The following is a 17,752-nucleotide window of genomic DNA, read 5'->3' on the forward strand; positions in this document are numbered from 1 at the left end:
TAATGCCATACAAGGAACAGGTGTTTTAGTCATTTTATAAATAATAATAATATTATGAATGTGAAAATATTTAAGTTGGCAAAACAGTGTGAAGTGTTTCTTCTTATCGTTTGATCCCTTTAATCTTCTTTGACAATATGAATGTATATAAGCAGAAAATAATGTATAGGTTTAGTAGTATACATCTAGATGCTCTATCTATACTGATGGATTAAATATCTAAATATTACTTTCTTAGTAAATATGGGGGTAATAATTAAATCGTGAAAAGTCAAATTTACTGTATCTCTTCTGAGGATTACGTGCTGACAACATAAGCTAAACAGTGCTATAGTCACACAATGTATGGGAAACCCTGCTCTGAGATTAGTATACTGTGTAGACCAACACGCATTAAAGGAATGTACACAGATCCTGTAAGCAGAGGTGAGTGATGCGTTTACAGCCCTGCTCAAAGAAGTCTGTTGCTGAATTAATATGTTAGGAGTGATGATAGATCTTTTTTCACACAACACCAATCAAAGGAGTATACCGTTTATTCTGTACGCTTCACAGTTCAAACCTCTCTTCATTATGACCACAATGTACATCCACTACATGGATTATATATGAGGGGAATGCCTGAAGAATCAAAGCATTTCAATATGAAAGATGCATTTCAAACAATACTGCCTGAAACGAAAGGAGAGCTCGTCTGCACAGAAGCAATAGGCATTCAGGTAATTTTCATGCAGCCATAAACAGGATTAAACTGTCTTTTTTTAAGATGAAATATGACTGTTTGATGAAAGTAAACATGCTCATGTTAATATTTCATAAGCCAAGGAGCGGGTGCTGGTGTTGAGGTCAGCACAAAAAAGCAGAGAGATACATTAAAAGAGTAATAAATAAGATCTCATGTCATTGGCTGTAATACAGCGCACTTAGATTGACCTTGTTTAAGCAACAAAACAAGAACCTCATCATCTAGGGTTATGACCTGCTGTAAATATACAGATAGTGTAGATCAAAGATATAACAGTAATGCTAAAACCGCCCCCAACTTAACATGTTCTCCATAAAACCATTTACCTAGGGTAGGTAAGAATGGAGAACAGCGCTAGAATTTGAAAGTACGCAGCCGAAAAAAATCTGCCCCTTCCTTCAGACTTCCTTACAGAGCCCCTCCTCCAACACACACAAATGCACACATGACCAATGAGGGCACGAGATAAGTTTGTGCACGAGATGGAAGGCTAACAGGCAGGTAGGCCATCCAATTGGTTGTGCTTTTTACAGCGCCACGGCTTCCACAGATGCATTTATTGTCAAAGCATTTAATGTATTCATTGCTATCGGGATGTTAAGAGCATTCCATGGAATATAACAACAAGTGTGTCTGAAGTGAATTACCTACCCCACCTTTAATGTAAGGAAAATATCATAGATCTGGTTCAACATATCAGTAAACTGAGTGTGTTTCTTGTGCTTCTGGTTGGCTAAGCATACCCATAAAAACATAGTTATTGTGTTAGTTGCCTGAGCCACAAGCTTAAATAAGGTAAAAGGGAATTAGATGTGTTGTCAGTGAATCTTGACAGATACATTCAATATAAACATCTTGGGATTTACCACATTATTATTTAACTGGAAATATGAACAAATATTTATACAAATGGATTTCATTATGATAATATTATGTCATGTTCATTGTTTAGCATTATTCCCAATCCTTTGCCCATCGGGAACTCAATAAAAGAAAGACCTCACCGTTGAGAAGTCACATCTGCCTGTTTTACAGTGTAAACCAAACCAATTGGGAGGAAAGCTTCAAAACTTCATGAAGCCTAATTTCGCCATTACTAACAAAGTGGCTGTAGCTGATGAACAAAACATAAAAATAAATCAGGATTGTTCTATTATTTTGCGAAAACAGAGTAAATTGAAATATTTGTATGTTGTTTTAAATCTTTTTGGGGAATATGGTGAAAATGTAATACACAGATTAATGTGCCACATTGCGCGTGTCATATCTAACACTATAGTGTTTTATTGTATACATCATTGAGAGATCTTGAACTAAGAATTTCCTTGAACAAAGAAGATTTGGTTTGTTCTCAACTTTGAATTTTTAAGAGCAAGACTGAGCAGATTGAGATTGATTAGACAGTCTGGCTCCAAAATGAGTGGTGTTAAAAAACAGGATAAAGTATGAAGCACAGGGAAAACGTTTTGAAATGAACTATACAAGGGATGCACACGCTTCTCGAGGGAAACCTTGCTTTGGTCTAAAATGTTGGCTGGACAAACCGAACAGTGAACACTGATAACTTTTAATTTCCTCTTTGGATACTGGGTATTTTTCTGTCAAAAGAATAAATAAAAGGGTCAGTGCTGAAATAATCTATTGCAACTCATCTTCTGTCTTAATTGAAAATAATCTCTCAGGTTCAGTAATGATGAGCTTCACTTGGCAAACATTTAAGCTTTCTATGACACCATTGTGTACATCAAGACAGTGTAACCAAAGCCGAAATATCTGGCAGATTCTCCATCACCTCAGACAATATCAAGCCATTGAAAATGAGTTCATGGTTTGATATAAAAAGGTGGAATTCCAGGAGACTAGCCCAAAAACAAACACACACAGAAACACATACACTCACATGGAATTTCCATATTCCAATCTATTGAACATTACTGAGAAAATGTGCATCACGTTCAAATTAGCATTCAAATAATGCATCCATCAATCCTATTGTCATTTTGAATAGATTCAGGTCGATATATAGCCGCCCATATATATATGGTGTGTTCATGTCACATAAATCACGACTGTTCATTAATAAGACGTAATTACCATTTCAAAGACAGTAATAATGGCTTCTGTGATATGGGGACAACAGAGGCCTTCGGTCTAAATCAAAACAATTTAAGGGGTTCATTTCCCGCCAATGACTGCCAATTCAGTTATGAAATGAACGTTCCGCTCCAGCAGCCTTGGAGTATAAAAAATGGAGTGTCTACACTGCAATGTAACCTCCCCTACCTGGAAAACAGGGGGAAAGAGAATTGTTCTCATCACGCAATCAACCAATCAATCATAACAAGACACAAGTGGGACAGTGATCATTACAGACACTAATCAAACATTTCAAAAGCAGTAAATCACAGCAAATCAGCCCAGCGGACAGAGAGTTATCCCACCCACTGGCTAAATATTTTGGTCAGTGTTTTTCTATTTAAATGCAAATTAAGTAACAGGTTTCTTGCAGGCAGTGCAAGTCACACCACCAAGGCGATCAGCTTAATTCAATATTTTATATATTAAAGCAGTATAGGTTTGCCTGTGGTGCGCCTAGAAATGTCTTTTTCTGAGTAATACATCAGGAAGTTTACATATATGATGATATACAGCAATCCAACGCCTATTTTGGTTCATGGGCTGTTATAGTTTTCCTTAAATTTGATTAGAAACCAAGAGTGCATTCGCAAGACCAACAATTGCTAAAAATAAATAAAAAGTATGTTCAACATAACCGATAAATGGGTTAGAAGGTAAACATTGTTTACAGTTGTGAATGTCAAGCTTAATAGGTAAGGTGAAAAGCATGATGTAATAGAAATGATGCACGATAATTGCTCAAATGGTGAATTGTAGATCATATTTTCACGCAGGTAATAGTGGCGTTATTTATTCAAACAAATGTAAAGTGAATATATTTGGTGAAGAAGGAAATAAAAGCTGTTCATATCCTTCAACTTTTCTCTCCTTCACACACCTGGGCATTTGCCACGTGATGTAAATGTGGAATTGTCGTTTTTTTTTTAAACGAAATGGTTGTATGCAACCAAAATGTAAAAACAAAGTTTGGACTCCATTTCACAATTTGGACCCGTTTGACAATCCAACAGTTTGAAGCAAACAGATGCCTTTACAGTCAATTCATCAATCCAGTCCTCACTAATGTCATTCAACACCACATGTGTTATGTGACATAACTGAGAACATTTGACACAGACGCCATATGATAACCAATTAAAATGACAAGGTCTGTCATTTATAAATGTCTCAATGCTCTGACTGAAATGCTGTGACTAAGAAAGCTAAAACTGTTTAACATGTTACAGTTGTCATCACCGTCTTCTCGGGCCATAAATAAGAGTTTCCATTCACATAGTAAAAATAATATGTTCTTGTTTTTCCCTGAGCTGCAGTGACAGCAAGTCCAAGATAGACTATATTTAACTGATCAGTGACTCAGCATGCTGTTTGTTAGAAGCCATGTAATACAGACAGAAAAAGTGGTGACTGGTAGCCTGTCGCACACACTATTATTTAAATACCAAACTTTTAATGCAAAGTAACACACTTGTCTCATTTCAGATAAACTACAAGTCAAAATGTAGGTTGCAACTCAAAACTATAGTGTGCGTTTTCGCCCTTAAGACCAGTTGTGTAACCTTTAGAGTGTGTGTCATGCAAAACAAGAATCCCAACAATTCAAAACCAATACAGACATTTAGCTACACCTTAAAATACTTCACTTCCTGTTCACTTTTGTACCTTTGTGTTTCACACATGTTTTCCCATAAAAGCATGTCAATGTCTGATTTACTAAACAAGCTACCAAGTAGCTTTGAACCGTGTTGCCAGAAGCGCAGCGGAGCATATATCGATAATCACAACACATCACATGGTTTAGTTTCTTAACCTGCCTTTATTTTAAATTACATTTTAAATAGCACTTTTGCACCAAATGATACTTCCCCATGTAGGCGATCCACAGACAGAAGGGAGACAATGAGAGTGAAATAGAAATGGCCCATAATTGATTCAGAAATTCAAAGTCTATCAAGTCTGAAGTAGTTCTGCGTTTTCCTGCGACTTCACCATGCAGGCTGTGGCTCAGCTCGTAGGTTGACGTCTGTCAATCGGAGGATAACTGGTTAAAACACAAGTTGACATATGTTTATGTAATAATGTTGTCTATTAATGTATACTTTGTTGTTGTTCATCCTTTCTGAGGCAATTATATTTTTTAATGTATGAATAATAATTAATAAAAAGATACAAATTCCTTACATGATGACTAAATGATGTCATGTTCATTGTTTAGAGAAATTCCCAATCCTTTGCTTATCAAGAACTCAGTATAAGAAAGGCCACACCGTTGAGAGGTCATATATTAGTTTTAAACACTATTTGGTATACCAAACCATTTGGGTGGAAAGCTTCAAAGCTTCATGAAGCTTCATTTTGCCACTACAAACAAAGTGTCTTCAGCTAAATTAAAGCCATATGAACAAAAGCTGTGCAGCCGCTGTTAGCACAACTACAGCACAAATGTGTTTCTGAAACCTTAAGGGAGCAAATCAATCTAAGGATTACATTTCCCTTAAAACAACCCAAATGTGTGTGATGAAAAACAATGCATTTCCTGGCTAGAAAGACAACAAAAGGAAAAAGGGATTGATGAACCAGCACAAATTGTCTCTAGCATTCCCCGTCTGTTTGCTGATGAGATATTAGCATTCATATTTTGTTTCAAGATGGAGGAGAGCATGGCGATGCCTGCAGAGCATGAAGTTCTCCTGCCTCGCCAGATTTCCCTCTCTTTTTTTCCCAAAAGATTCTCTTTTTGGATCCTCTGGAGATGTAATTACTGTGCAGTCAACTTGTAAGACCCATAGTCCCAGGGAACGCGTATCCCTTATCGACCATTCCTGGCTGTTATTTTTAACAGCTCGCATCGCAAAATGGCTTATATGCATTCTTCCTTTCGTAAAATGTATACTAATACTGTCCAAATCAAGACAAAAGGGTATTAATTCACAATATGCACTCGCACAAACTATTGTGAGGCCTTTTGGTGATTCATATTGAGTCGTTTTGTTTAGCAGTGATATCTAAAAGCATACAATACGACTGAGACTTTAATGTGCAATATCACACACTGATGGAAGTATCGATCAGTGAGCAATCATCTGTCGCCCATGCATATTATTTCAGCTTTCATTTTCCCAGCAATGAACAGAGAGTTGACACAATCTCTTTAATGGTGCTGCAGTCAATACAAAACTGCCACCCCTTATAATTTGTGCTTCGCCATGGCTCATTGGTTTTATATTGAGTTTTTATAATTCTGTCGGCCATATGGCTACAGTGGAAAGTCATTGTTCTGGCCTCTGCCGGGTGACTACTGTATAAAAGCCGTTCCTTTCAAATACCTTTCATTATGCCCTTTCGTCTGCTGTATTCAAAAATCAATTTTCATCTTTTAACCTTAAGAGCACAATACATATGAGTTTCTTTGTCAATGTGCCTCAAATTACCTTAAAGAGAGACAATTCCAGGCAGAAAGTAATGTATAGCTTCGGAAAGCCATGGTAATTACATGATAAACGAACTCCTTTCATATACAAGAAGTGGGTATTTCATTACGGGTCATTTGCAAAAGCCATGCCAATTCTCCAAGCCATCATTGAGGTCTTGTCAGTACTAACCTAATGCGCACACATCACCCAAACACACATCTACCATATCCTATCTCAAATGTTTTCTCTCCCTTTGGATGCTACAGAAGACTCTAGAAATTATTCAGGCTGCAGCATTGTGCTGATAAAAATGTGAGTTGTGCCACTTAAATGCTCCAGCGCATGTTTTATTAATAAAGTGTGAAAAAGTACAGCCGTCCAAAAGCTGCGAAAAATTTGCCGAGAGAAAACCGTCATTCATTTAGTGTCAATTTATGCGCCAAGGAGATGCAGAAGGAACACTGTTGTTTTATTTTTCAGTGGGGCTCAATTGAAATCTAGCACTCCAGACAAAAGGCACTCTTTCAATCCGAGCCATCATCAAGGTTAATTTTTTTCGATTGGAAATAGGGAACGTGGAGGTAGAAGCTTTTGAAGACGTGGGCAACAAGACACACACTCTGCACCGCGCTTGGAAGGAGGCTTTCAGTATTTTCCTTGATCTCCGAGTTTACATAATATAATCAAGCAGTTTAAGCTGGCTTTATTGACACAAGCACTGAACGCAAAAGTGTCATGGGGGGGGGGGGGAAATCCCATCAGCGCACCACCACCGCGGCCCTTCACCCACCACACTCCCATCGTTTCCCTCCTCAGCATATGTGGATTGATAACAGGAAGTCTTTTTTGTATCGCTGTGCCAGGGATTGCCGGGAGGAATCGGTTTGTTCCACAGCTCTCCGCCTCTCGTTGGCCTGCCAGCCTCACATCCTACGGGCTGTAACTGAGAGGAGGTCACCTCTCAAATATCTTTCACAGGGAAAACGGGACGGCAGTTAAAGCGGAGCGAATACACAGGCCGCGGGATCCATTCCATTTGATTATTGCGCCATTTGAATTATTTAACACAAATGCAGCATTGCTAGTGGTAATGGGTGGAGGCGGAGTATCAGGGATAAGTGAAGGGAGATGAGGAAAAAATATAACTGTGCAAATCAAACCCGGAGTGCTGAATTTTAAAATTGAAATGCATTATTCATGACTAATCACTTCTGGCAGTGATTGCATGAACACAAATTGCAAGTGGTGGGGAACTGACAAATGCTCAACAAACAACACATTTAGGATGTAAATACTTATATTAAGCCACAAACATACAGGGTTAGGATGAGGTTGAATTAATCAAAGGGTGCTGTAGCTTGACTTTTGATTTAGGACCCTCAGTAGGAGGCTGGCACGTATCCAGGACAATAGGCTCCTTATCGCGGCAGTGAAGAATGAAAAAGAATAACAAACTCTGCAGAAGACACTGATAGTCTTCTGCATATGCATTGCAATTTCTGGTCCAATAAACACAGTTTTTCACAGGAAAAGATTATGGTTATCCAAGCGTGCTGACGTTCCCGGAATATCTTACAAAATGTGTGTACATGATACTAATTTGTTTTGCCATTTGGGAGAGAACATAACTGCTGACAGGCTTACATTCATTGGCAACAGTTCTTCCAAACTAAGTGTATTACTTCAAGGGTGGCTGACAACGACGGTTTTTTCCATTCGCAGCCACCTGTTGCTGGGTTACAACTACAAAAGCATTTTTGGTACATTTAAAGTAAGATTATTCTTTTAGCTAATTTTTTAATGAGTTGTCCATACGATGTTTCAAGTCACGGTTTTCTGGACATAACCAAACCCCGAACCAAGTGTTTGAAGTTGCCAAGACATAGCCATAAATACTACTTGCACTACTCAATATTTTTTATCAGCTAGGTATGTTAATTGTGCAAGATCTGAAAAAGTGAAATAATTATCGGAACACATTTCCAATTGAGTCTGCTGATTCCGTGAAATGGTGATTTAGTTTGCAAATGGGTTCACAATGAAAACATTTTAAAGGCGAAAATATGTTAACATTGCATAGACAGCCTGTTCCATCGCCCCCAGGTGGCCAAAAAAATATAAAACAGCTTTAGAGATAGCACACTTTACGAAAATCAAGGACCATAAATTGACAGTAAACTGTTTGCACATATGTTTAAAGATGTTCGTTTTTGTTGAGGATTAAATATGACTAAATGTACTTGGTATTGCAAGTTGATAGTATATGACTTAACAGAAAGTAGGCATTTGCATGCAATCTGGGTTTCCTGATTGTATTGCATGGCCCTCTTGACACTGATGGATTCATAAGGCTTGTGCTGAGAACTGTGAGCTGAAAGCTTCAAGATTAGGCCTCAACTTGCAGCACAGGGCGTACTGACATGAAATCCATCTGTGGCTAATATGTCATGATTTATGTGTCTAATGTCAGTAATCAGAGAATGTACGGAGGGACTGGAGGGTGGATGAACCCTGAAGGGGGTAGGCAAACCTATTTTAGTCTGGAGGAATTAGCTGCGAAGATGCAGAGCTTGCGAATGTGTGAACGCCCACGTCAGATGTCAGGGAAAAATGAAATGTCTTCTCTTGCAACTGTGTTACTGAAAAAAAGACTGTCAGATAAAGAGGGAAATACCTACTATATGATTATAATTTTAAATGGCTTTTACTGAGAATACTGTATATGTTATACTAGGAACAACTTCTTAGGAAATGCTGTTTCTGTTTAAGGTATACAGCAGAGCTGTGGGTGCCCAATCAGAAAATTCAAGGGTTTTCAAACCTTCTTCTCCTGTGCAAATATTGATAAATTAACCAGTGTGTTTGCCATGTAATGCTCTCACTAAAAAGCCATTTTACATTCATAAAAAGGTGCTTATCAGCAAATGCCGTTAATGAGAATCATTTAGTAAATTCATCAGTGAGGAAATTACATGGAACAATATGTGACCAGACTGACAAGGACATGGCGGAAACCTGTGAACCATTCTAGATAAATCATAAGACCTTTTTTTTATCCAATCTTATCCTGTTCTTTACCCTTGTTTCACCATGCCACTTCAACATGTGCCAGTGGTGTGCGGGGTAAACCGGCATTTACATAAAGATATTACATTTCATTAATCATTCAGGTAGAAGAAATGTTTGCTTTGATTTATGGTGAGAGGTTTTAAGTTAAAGATGGCCGGGATTGTTCCATCAGCAAACAATTCAATCACTCAGCGGCGCTTTTCATGTAGAGGGCACAGGGGATAGGGAGCAAAGGGGTGGTGGGGGGGGAGTACATGGAGTGGTGGGGTTGGAATAATTAACCAAGCCTCGAGGGAGGGCTTTGCATACTCTTAATGCGGTAGGGGCCGTCCTTTGCGGGAGAAACAACCGCCTTATTCGTCATTCATGAAAATGGCCCACTTCCTCCCCAGTCTTGTGGCTCCGGTCTAAAAATACTCCAGAGGTCATTTGCCTGGCTTATTACGATCAATAGTTCCCTGCCACCTCCCCCTAACCAGCTGCTACCAGGATGGTGCTGCACGGTGAAAAGCAACACAGCACCGAGGGGGTCCAATAACTGTATGCGACTTGTAAAGGGTCTGATCCGAAGGTAAACTGTGACAGGAAACAGATTGCTGATTTGACATAACAGAGGACAAAGAGTTGCCAATGTTGCAACCAGGGTTAGACCAATATATCGGTTTGTCAAAGAGTGACAAGCCTGTGTTGAATAGTGATTAGCAGAGTATCAGTTCTGTCCGCACGGATATGACAGATGAAAATATTGGATTTCACTTGACAGCGTCAGGGGAGTTGTTACGTCAAGTCTCGCCATCCCTCGAGATGATAACACACTGCCATCAGAAAAAAAATTGTTTCGTATGATATAATAAATGTTGAAGCCAAGGTTTTTTTTTTCAGTATACAGACAAAATATATAAATGACATTTCCAAAAAAATGTAATGTACTTTAGCGTTTAATGTACAAAGGGTCAGTTCATTCATCGAAACAACACAGATGTACTGCACAGATGTACTGCTGTGAAATTAAACCAAAATCCACAGGCAAGTGCTGCTTGTGAAAGGATTTCAGAGTGGGTGTAGTCTGGTCCTGCGGGAATTCATTTGTGTGCAGGTGGCAGTGCCGGTAATTGGCATGTTTGCAATAGAAACCATAGAGAGATAATTGTCCCGGCTTATGTTTCTCAACGTGATGCTTATGTTTCGTGCACCGCTCTGCACTTACATGCTTTGGTGATGCACTGAGCATCAGAAGAGAGTAATTGTTGGAGTTCAGGGTCACTCAGGGAGCAGCAGGGAGGCAGCTGCGGCTAGCAGAGAGCCTAATGCATTCCGTTGTCTACACATAATGCCCAGAAGGTATTGCAAAAATATTCCACTAATTGCCCTAACTCCAAAATTGTGCTGTCGTTGTGCAGATACACAATAACTACCGTGGCTTATTTCAAGATGTATTCAATAAAACACAGTTGACTATAGAGAATCATCAGTATTACAGTCATTGTTGACTACTGTAAGGTGTATGAGAGGTTAGGTCTGTGGCCTAACAGCGGTGAGAGTCAGCCTTTTTTAAAGGCCAAATATAGAAAAACATTAGAATTTTTGAGGCATTTTACTTACTTGAATCTGACTAATCCAGTCCAATAACACTCGTTTGAAGATTCTGAAGTTGTGCGTATGCTCCAGAGGGCAGGACCTAGAAAAACATTTACTACCCAATAGCATTGTGAGGCTGAACAAAAGGACCTTTAGACTATGTAAATGTAGTCTTTAAAAAAAAAAAAAAACATTTACTGACTTTTTTAGGATAGCTTAAAGTAATGTTGTAAAATTACAACAGTGGGCCTTACAGGGTTAACTATCCATAGATGTTGCACTTATGAAAAGCCAGTTCCTCACCACATGCAGCCATTGGAGTAAAATCTTCTTTTTACTACAACACACCCATAGGGACAATTGACTGTTCTCTTTAGAACTAGAACGCGACCACACACTTATAAAAAACACTTATATAAAGTCAGGCAACACTAACCAGCTTAGTGTGATTCTGTTTATTTTGTGTAGAAAACGGTTTATGCCACAATATGATAGCAACAAGTAGTCGAGATAGTCTGATTAGCTTCGGTTGCTATGCTAACATCACCTGTAGAATGCCAGAGAAACTTTCATAACAGCGTTGTGATGCCAAACAGCGTCAATTCAGACTGAAACACATTCACTTATGGGGATGGGGGATATTTATCGGCTGCTTGTGTGACAGTCGGACGGCCGCTGCCGTGAGCAGCACTGCAGCGGGCGGTAATCCCGCTGAACCACATTAATAAACAATGCACCACGGCACTCTGGAGAAAGGTATAAGGTTGGAGAAGTAGTTCTTTAATTTAATCTGCCTTCGTATGATGAAAAACTACCCGACGCAGTCCTCTATTGATGTTGTTGTGAGCGGTGTTGTGGAGAAAATCAGCGACGTAAAACTCCGTGTGGGTCATAAGAAGGCATGTAAACGGTTACGTCATGACGCAAACGATGACGCAATGACCCAATAACTCACCTTTGAACCTAATTCACCTTTGAACCTGCATCTGTAACAATCATAGACTGTATATATAAAGGTAACAATGAATGGACCAAATAAAAGAAAAGTCGACAATGAGTGCCGAGTGTATAATGAGGAGTGGACAGCTAAATATTTGTTCACCGATCTGCTACTGGCCCGGCCCGTGTGTTACATTTTAAAACTCATAGTGGCCCCCGAGCCAAAAAGTTTGCCCACCCCTGGTCTAGCACCTCTAGTGGTCGTGTAAGAAACAACATGCTCCCGAGGGTCGTTTATTCACAAATAACCCTCTCTGGAAAATCCTAAATTATGGAATAGTTTGGCCATTAAAATGCTTTTTGATTAGATTTTTAGCGAGAAGTGTATCTTTTAGAATCTACGTCCAGTGGATGTGTAGGATCTATAGTTTGATAGATATTACGAAGATGATTTGAGGTCTCGCCAGGAGAACCTGTATACTGTATACTACGTCTTTCCACATATTCATTTCTATTGACGGCAGCGTCCATGTAAAGCTGGCGTCAACCCTCACGGGGTGAAAACAGTATTTCCAGTATCGAAGTTTTCATAATAAAATAATTAGAAGTTGCCAGTATTAAACTGTGTACACCCCTGGAGGTTTAGGGGATAAGAAACACATTGGTGTTATCAAATTTGAAACATATAATTAATAAATGGGTGAAAATTGCTTGTGTCCATAATGGGCAGCATTAATATACCCACATGACAGCTAAGGTCAGAAGAGCTTTATTTAACAGCTGGTCTTATGTCTGTGACCCCTCCTCCATTGATAAGCCTGAAACATGCACTTGTCAAGGTTCAGAGGCACATTTTGCAAATATGGCAGAAACCATCGATCATCTTAAGATAAGATAAGATTGATCCCAAGTTGGGAAATGTTTTTGTTACAGCAGCATGTACTACTTTGCTCTACTCCACTACAATTATTTTAGTTACTTTGCAGATTCTGATTAATGATGTGAAATATATACAACCCTTAAATCAGACTTTAGTTACACCTGAGTCAAATTCAGGGAAGGTGATTGTCAAGTGCCAAAATAAACTATGCAATATATTAGACGTTAAGTACTTTGTCAGACTTAATATGTATCTGTTGATACCCCCAACGTTTTTTTCTTATTCAAAAGAAGACCTTAACTTAAAGTATTCTTTAATGTTTAAATAAAGCCTTTTTAGTTTGTCTGTTTTGCACATCCTCCTATTAATATCTTTGGACGTCCTGCACTAAACTGTTTTATTGTAGAGATCACTACAGTATCTTCTTGATATTTTCTATTCTATATTTCTATCATTGACCTTCTACTTTCCCCCAATTTGTATGTAGGCTACTCTTAATATTTAAATGTTTTCATCAAATATAACATATTCAACAACAAAATGCAATAACGTGCTTTAACCACTAGGCGGTGCAGGTTAAAAAAACAGTGGTCTAGTTAATAAAACATAATAATATCAAACATAATATTACTATTAACTTTATTGTGAAATTAAAACAGAACGGTAAAGGAAAATACAGTTTCAGTCTCTCGATTTGAAGCTTATGCATTGTACCATGAACCTGTATAGACCTGTAACAGTCAACTGCATGAGGAGTTGGAAAGGTAGTTTCTGAAGATGTTACAAATAACACACAGCATACAATGCCATAATAACTTTGTATTATTAGTGTAGGACACTTATGTATGTATAACATCTGAAGATGTGTAGTTTTATTCATGTTTTCACATAATTGTACAGGATATTGCTATAATATTTCACATATTGTAGTTCTATAGAAATATTATAGCTGATAAGGTATATATATTATATATATATATATATATATATTATATATAATGTAATATATCAGATATGAATGTGTATACACATTCATATCTGATTTGTAAAACTTCACAGACAGAAAGGTATATCCGTTATTTAATGGTAAGCTATTGAAATTCTGAATCCATAGATGTGTCTCCCATCACCCAAAACCCCTGACTATTCTCTCAACTCAGTATTTACATTCTTATATTCAAAGACAATCAGTAATATCTTTAAAAACTACAAGTCCCTTTCTATCAGCTGTGCACCGTTGTGGTGTAAATATAACCTATTTACCAATTGGATCAAATATAAAAGTCAGCCGAATTAATGTTGATACTGCAAGGAGACGTATTGTGTGAACAGAAATTGAAGATGTTTAATTGCTGATATATTTATGATCCACGTCACGTTTTCAGTTTCGGCGGCATTTCTCCCAGTTTGTCCAGAAGTCTTCTAATCAGGGCTCTATAAATAGAGAACTACGGCAGATGTGTAATATTTAATGCAGCCGAACCGTGTATTACAATGCCGTTATGTGATGACTTTCAAAGAGAAAAGCAAGCACACTCGGAATAACGTTTTTTTTTTATTAAATGTTTTCGGATTTCATATCGCAAAACACCATCTCCCAACGTGCATTGCGGCTAAAACATCCAATCACCAAGCTTGAACGGTAGCTGAGGATTATGGGTAGGTAGATGTTTTAGCCTATCAAAACCCCTGAAAAAAGAAATGTCTCTCAGAATCGAAAGGGAAAAACCTATGGGAAAAACACAAAAGCATTGTACACAATGTAATTAACAAGGATAAACTGATGTTTTTAGTGGATGAGTACTGCAGATATAGCTTTAAAATCATTTGACAGTGGGGTGAATACGGTTTCATTATGAAAACTTCGAGACCCGTGAGGGTTAACGCTAACTTTACATGGATGCTGCCGTTAAACATTCTCCTGGCGAGACCTCAAATCATCTTCATAATATCTATCAAACTATACATCCTACACATCCACTGGACGTGGATTCTAAAAGTACAATATACACTTCTCGCTAGAAATCTAATCAAAAAGCATTTTAATGGCCAAACTATTGTCAGGGTTGAGTGAAGCAGGCAGGACCCAAATGCAGATAACAAAGAAAATACCTTTATTAAGGTTTAAGCGGTGACAAACAGAACACTAACCCGTGAACACAGTCACAGACAAACAAGGAACTAACAATGACAGACAGAAAAACCAGAACTAAAATACACACAAGACTAATCACACAAACAAGAGACAGGTGAGGAGGGAGGAGAAAACACAGGGGCACAAGGTGAACACAATCGGGTAATCAGGTAGGAGGGAAAACAGACAGAAAGCAACAGGCAAGACAGGGGGTGAACACTTTTCAAAATAAAACAGGAAACCAAAGACAGAAAAAGACAAGACAAAACACAACACAGACAGATCGTGACAGTACCCCCCCCTCAAGGGACGGATCCCAGACGTCCCAAAAAAGTCCAGCAGGGTGGGTGGAGGGGGACCGGAGGAGGGACACATAACTAGGGCCAAAAGTGTGGGTGGAGGGTGTCTGAAGGACGGGTTTGGGCTGACAGCCCAGGGGCACAGCGGAGGACCCGGAAGGGGTCTCAGGCGGACGGCCCGGGGGCAAGGCAGAGATCAAGGAGGGGATCTCGGGCGGACGGCCCGGGGGCAAGGCAGAGATCAAGGAGGGGGTCTCGGGCGGACGGCCCGGGGGCAAGGCAGAGTTAAAAAAGGGGCGAAGACCACAGCGGGCAAACTCAGGGGGCCGGGCATGAGAGCAAAGGCAGCGGCTGAAAGAGTCAGGAGGCCGGGCTCGAGGGCGAAGGCCACGGCTGGGGAAATCAGGGGGCCGGGCTCGAGGGCGAAGGCCGCGGCACTCGGGGCCGGGCTCGAGAGCGAAGACCGTGGCACTCAGGGGGCCGGGCTCAAGGGCGAACAAGAAGGCGGCGACGGGACAACTCCGGAGGACGAGCAGGAAGGCGCTGACGGGACAGCTCCGGAGGCCGGGCAGGAAGGCGCTGACGGGACAGCTCCGGAGGACGAGCAGGAAGGCGCTGACGGGACAGCTCCGGAGGCCGGGCAGGACCCAGTGTCGACCGGACAGGAACCGGAGCCGACGGGACAGGCGTAGACGGGATCCTGAACATGACATGGGCTGGTGTCAATGGGACCCCGGATGGAGCAAGGGCTGGTGTCGACTGGACCCCCAACGGAACAGGACACAGAGTTGGCAGGACCCCCGGTGGAACAGGTGTCGGCGGGACCTCCAACAGGACAGGACACAGAGTTGGCAGGGCCCCCGGCGGAACAGGTGTCGGCGGGACCCCCAACAGGACAGGATCTGGTGTTGGCAGGAAATCCGGCGGAGCAGTAGTCAGCGGGACCCCCAACAGGACAGGACATAGGATTGGCAAGACCACCGGCAGAAGAGTAGTTGGCGGAACCTCCAGCGGCACAGGACATAGGGTTGGCAGGACCCCCGGCAGAAGAGTAGTCGGCGGGACCCCCAATGGGACAGGACATAGGGTTGGCAGGACCCCCGGCAGAAGAGTAGTCGGCAGGACCTCCAACAGCACAGGACATAGGGTTGGCAGGACCCCCGGCAGAAGAGTAGTCGGCGGGACCCCCAACGGGACAGGACATAGGATTGGCAAGACCCCCGGCAGAAGAGTAGTCGGCGGGACCCCCAACGGGACAGGACACAGAGTTGGCAAGACCCCCGGCAGAGGAGTAGTCGGCGGGACCCCCAACGGGACAGGACATAGGGTTGGCAAGACCCCCGGCAGAAGAGTAGTCGGCGGGACCTCCAACGGCACAGGACATAGGATTGGCAGGACCCCCGGCAGAAGAGTAGTCGGCGGGACCTCTAACGGCACAGGACATAGGGTTGGCAGGACCCCCGGCAGAAGAGTACATAGATAGATAGATAGATAGATAGATAGATCGTACTTTATTGATCCCAAATTGGGAAATTGTTTTTGTTACAGCAGCATAAAAGGCATTTTACAATAAAACAAAACTACAAAATATACAAGAATAGAAATAAAATAAAATAAAATATAAAATATAAAATATAAAATATACATGTCGAAATAGAAAATATACATAGGGTTGGCAGGACCCCCGGCAGAAGAGTAGTCGGCGGGACCCCCAACGGGACAGGACATGGCGTCGGCCGTAGAGCCAACAGGACACGGGGGGCTGGCCTCGGCCGGTACGCCGAGAGGACACGGGGAGCTGGCGTTGGCCGGAGAGCCAAGAGGAGACGAGGTGCTGGAGTTGGCCGGTACGTCGACAGGACACGGGGAGCTGGAGTGGGCCGGATCACCGACAGGACACGAGGGGCTGGAGTGGGCCGAACCACTGACATAACACGGGGGGCTAGCGTCGGCCGGGGAGCCGAAACTGGAGTCGGGACCATGGCTGCTGGGACCGGAACAGAGACATGGACCATGGCTGTATGGGTCGGTTCTGGAGCCGGAACCATGGCTGTTGGGACCAGAACTGGGGCTGGAACCATGGCTGCTGAGGCCTGAACTGGGGCCGGAACCATGGCTGCTGGGGCCAGAACTGGGGCCGGAACCATGGCTGCAGGGGCCAGAACTGGGGCCGGAACCATGGCTGCTGGGGCCAGAACTGGGGCCGGAACCATGGCTGTGTGGGCCGGTTCTGGAGCCGGAACCATGGCTGTGTGGGCCGGTACTGGAGCAGGTACCATGGCTGCTGGGCACGGAACCGGAACATGGAACCATGGCTGTGTGGGATGGTACTGGAGCACGGTACCATGGCTGTGTGGGCCGGCACTGGAGCACGGAACCATGGCTGTGTGGGCCGGCACTGGAGCACGGAACCATGGCTGTGTGGGCCGGTACTGGAGCCGGAACCATGGCTGCTGGGGCCTGTACTGGAGCCCAAAGCATGGCTTCTGGGGCTCGGGCTGCTAGCCTGGACTTGCGACTCCTTCTCTTAGGAGCCTTTTGGAGGCTCCGTGGACC

Source organism: Trematomus bernacchii, unplaced genomic scaffold (assembly GCF_902827165.1).
Source record: "Trematomus bernacchii unplaced genomic scaffold, fTreBer1.1, whole genome shotgun sequence".
NCBI lineage: Eukaryota > Metazoa > Chordata > Actinopteri > Perciformes > Nototheniidae > Trematomus > Trematomus bernacchii.